The sequence below is a fragment of the Mus caroli genome, unplaced genomic scaffold (assembly GCF_978045245.1).
Source record: "Mus caroli unplaced genomic scaffold, Mus_caroli_1 scaffold_6, whole genome shotgun sequence".
NCBI classification, from domain to species: domain Eukaryota; kingdom Metazoa; phylum Chordata; class Mammalia; order Rodentia; family Muridae; genus Mus; species Mus caroli.
The window spans coordinates 110,891,823-110,896,498 of NW_028227261.1; the positions used below are offsets into that span (position 1 = coordinate 110,891,823).

Below are 4,676 nucleotides of genomic sequence, written 5' to 3' on the forward strand. Positions count from 1 at the left end.
CGGAGAGGCAGTGTGCCAGTGTTGTTCAGGGAAGGATCTAGAATGGGAGAGAAGGTTGAACTAGATTATTAAGGGACATAGTTAGTGTTGCCATAGAAGTCTGGATGACAAGCTGAGTCAAAGTCTCAAGGAGTCTTATGTCCACTGGAGGCCTGCGGATGCCCAACCAGAAGGAAAGAATCCTAGGAGAATGATATCACACACACACACACACACACACACACACACACACACACACACACACAACACAACACAAACACACACACACACACCTGTCTAAGGGGTTCACAGGAATTGTGAGCCATTATGGATTTCTGGGACCTCCCCTTAGTTTATCTTCAAGAAATACAAGAGTCAAACTATTAGGGACATATTAGAATTTTCAGAGTATAAAGTCACCTAGGAACCACCCCCCACACACACACACACACTTTGTTACTGCTCTCTAAATACAACCACCCCTTTCCCTTAAAGACACAGTAGAATACTGCATCTCTAAGAGAGCTTCTATGAGTTCCCTTCCCATCCATGCCCTCTGCTGAATCCCTAAGCTTTCCCTCTCTATTAAGGCAGTAAGACCACCTAAGTCCAGACCATGGGTCCTCAGGATCCTCTTACCAACTGTTACACCCACATACTGGCCAATCAACAAGCATTGTTATGTCTGGATATTCAGACACAGTGGGTAAACTAATTGAGCACAGATGGATGGATGGATGGATGGATGGATGGATGGATGGATGGATGGATGGATGAGTGGATGGATGGATGGATGGATAGATGGATGGATGGATGGATGGATGGATGGATGGATGGATGAATGGATGAGTGGATGGATGGATGGATGGATGGATGGATGGATGGGTGGATGGATGGATGAGTGGATCAGTGGGTGAGTGGATGACTGGATGGATGGATAGATAAGTGAAGTCAGTGGGCAGAAACTGTGAGGCTGGTAGGTTACTAGAACCATATGGACCAAAACAATTATTTGGGCAGTTGTGGTGGCTCACACCTGTAATCCCAGCACTCAGGAGGCTGAGGTAGAAGGATTGTCATGAGTTTGAGGGTAGCCAAGTTTAGCCTGAGTAAGAGTAAGACCCAGAAAACAAACCAAAACAGACAAACAAACAAACAAGATGAAGACAGAAAGGAAAGAAAAAGGAAAGGAAAGGAGGGAGGGAGAGAAAGAGAGGAGAGAATGAAGGGGAGAGAGAGAAAGAGAGAGAGGTTTTAAGGCAAAGACCCACAACTTTGTGACATTTGTCACAAAGTAGGGGGAACATGAAACAAATTTAGTCGCTTCTTGGAGTGATAGGTGAGCTGTCATATCAGACACAGTATGAGCACAGCAAATGCTCTGGGTGTCAGGTTATTGATCAGGTGCATTCAGATCGGTAACTTTGGTGCATTTAACTCACAATATTCAATACTGATTCTGTTGTTTCCTTGCAAAGAAATCCTGCTGTGGGGCTTTCAGAACCATCTTCTCATCACTGTCAAACTGACGCTGCAGGCCTGATGTCCTGGCCCTTTGTAAAACAAAAATGTTGGGCTCAGACCTAAGCATTTGCTTCAGTTCACAGAAGAGACGGCATGGAAATTAACAACCAGACCTCGTTCCCTGTGTCCAGCTTCATCCTCCTGGGCCTCTCTGCCCACCCAAAGCTGGAGAAAACCTTCTTTGTGCTCGTCCTGCTGATGTACCTGGTGATCCTGCTGGGCAACGGCATCCTCATCCTGGTGAGCATCCTCGACTCCCACCTGCACACGCCCATGTACTTCTTCCTGGGGAACCTCTCCTTCCTGGACATCTGCTACACCACCTCCTCTGTCCCCCTCATTCTGGACAGCTTCCTGACCCCCAGGAAGACCATCTCCTTCTCGGGCTGTGCCGTGCAGATGTTTCTCTCCTTCGCCATGGGAGCCACAGAGTGTGTGCTCCTGAGTATGATGGCGTTTGATCGTTATGTGGCCATCTGCAACCCCCTTAGATATCCCGTGGTCATGAACAAGGCTGCCTATGTGCCCATGGCTGTCAGCTCCTGGGCAGGTGGAATTGCTGTCTCTGTGGTTCAAACATCTCTTGCAATGCGGCTGCCCTTCTGTGGGGACAATGTCATCAATCACTTTACATGTGAGATCCTGGCAGTCCTGAAACTGGCCTGTGCTGACATTTCCATCAATGTCATCAGCATGGGGGTGACAAATATAATATTTCTGGGGGTCCCGGTTCTCTTTATTTCTTTCTCCTACGTCTTCATCCTTGTGACCATCCTGAGGATCCCCTCTGCTGAGGGGAGGAAGAAGGCCTTCTCTACCTGCTCTGCCCACCTCACCGTGTACTTGTCTTCTATGGGACCATCCTCTTCATGTATGGGAAGCCCAAGTCCAAGGACCCACTGGGGGCAGACAAGCAGGACCTTGCAGACAAGCTCATCTCCCTCTTCTATGGGGTGGTAACCCCCATGCTGAACCCAATCATCTACAGCCTGAGGAACAAGGACGTGAGGGCTGCAGTGACGAACCTGGTGGTCCTTAAGAAAAGCTTCACCTAGTGCTGTTTGGAGAACAGATCTTCCCATAGTTCTGTGCTTCTTAGCTGTGCTCATCCATGAGTCTTAGAGACAACATGTTGTCTAGTAGAGCTGCATGTGAAATTTGGCGTTCTGAAAATGATACTTCATATGTACTAGAGAATAGAACACAATTAAAATGTTGAATCCTAAGACCTGCTGGGCATGTGACTCAAAGGACAGAAATAGCATGCTGCTAAAAACGGGGTTGGGGTGGGCGCGAGGATCTCATTTTCTACTATGCAAGTCAGAATTTACCTTTCCAAGCAGACTGCTAGTCTATTTGAGGAAAATAAGCACATATCCCGTGATATCTGAAACTGCATCCATGGTTTGAGGAGCTCAGGGGTGTGCTCTTCTTTAAGTGGGCCAAACCAGTGTGAGAGCCCTGTGAACAGGACAGAGCAACAACTCTAGATAAACTCCAACTTCTTATCCAGAAGCTAACGGTATTTTAAATTTATTTTATTTTTTTGTTTCTGTGTATGTATGTGTGTGACTGCATTTTCGTTTGTTTGTATATGTATGTGTGTGTGTTTTGTGTTGGTGTGTGTGTGTGCACACTTGCATGCGCTTGCCTTTAGAGCCAGCAAAAGGTGCCAGACCTACTGGGGCTGGAGTTGCAGGCAGTTGTGAGCCACCACCCTTGGGTGCTGGGTCCTCCACAAAGAGCAGCAAGTACTTCTAACCACTGAACCATCCCTCCAGCTCCTATCTGCCAACAATATATAAACACCGAAGCAGGGAGGTCGGGAAGATGCTGGTGGAAGAGGGATTTCAGAGACTTTATCTACAATGTAAAACAAAAGTCAATACTGTGACCATTATAATTAAGGGAGCTGGGAACTAGCTAGGGTGTGTCACAATGTTTCCATCCTAGCGGGGCAGGTCTGAAGAGGATGTTAGAACATGTTTAGAAAAACACTGTGGCGGGAATGAAAATGTGCAGCTCAGTGGTTAGAGCGCTTGCCCGGCTAGGTAAGGTGAGGCTCAGGCTCAGTCCCCAGCACTGGGGAAACAGCAGCTAGTATTTCCTTCTTCCTGAGGTTGTTTCTGACAGGTGTTTTGTCACAACGACAAGTAAGCTAACAGAAGCTTACAGTGCGGAAGCAGGACTGCACCACAGAGCTACGTTTTGGGTGACTTTCTTTCTCTTCTCCAACCCCCTTGATGTACAATTTAAAACTTTAGGAATGTGGGAGAGATAACCCAGGCACTCACCTCCCAGGTCTGACAATGATCTGCCACAGCCAGTCTGCTCCTCCACACTCCAAAGACAGCTTCTTTCTCTGCCCACCCGACGCCCACCGTGTGAGAAAGAGTGGAGGAGTCAGTCCCAGGACCTCCCATACGCCTGGCAACCACTCTATCCCTGAGCTGGGTCCCCACCTTACTTGTCACTCTCCTGGGCTATTTTGATGCAGATCCCAGCTGGTCAGACAATCTATATATAAATCTTGCAGTATTCGTCTCTAAGATTATTAGTGCCATGGTGTGCTGGCTAGCTTTATGTCAACTTGACCAAAACTATGGTCATCTGAAAGGAGGGAACCTCAACTGAGAAAATGTCTCATAAGATCCAGCTATAGACAGGCCTGTAGAGGTTTTTCTTAGTGATTAATCGGGGGAGCAGGGGGCAGGGGCAGACAATTGGAGAGGAGCCACCCCTGAGATGGTGGTCCTGGGGTCTATAAGGAAGCAGGCTGAGCAAGCCATGAGGAGCAAGCCAGTAAGCAACACCCGTCCATGGCCTCTGCATCAGCTTCTGCCTCCAGGTTCCTGCCTTGTTTGAGTTCCTGCTCTGACTTTCCTGATGAATAGCTATATGGAAGTCTAAGCAAAATACTCTCTCTCTCTCTCTCTCTCTCTCTCTCTCTCTCTCTCTCTCCCTCTCTCTCTCACACACACACACACACACACACACACACACATACACACACACACACGCACACATACACATACACACATATATCTGCATGTATAGCACATATATACACATATATACATATACACACATACATTCACATATGTAGACATATATACATATTCCACTTGCTCCATTATTTTTTGTTAGTCTCATGCAACCCAGGCTGGCCTCAA

The 4,676-nt window shown here is 47.4% G+C and overlaps 1 pseudogene; it reads left to right on the forward strand.

The window, feature by feature from the left end:
* The first annotated feature begins 1,596 nt into the window (after positions 1-1,596).
* Positions 1,597-2,558, forward strand: LOC147004334 (olfactory receptor 13C7-like; annotated as a pseudogene).
* Positions 2,559-4,676: the final 2,118 nt, after the last annotated feature.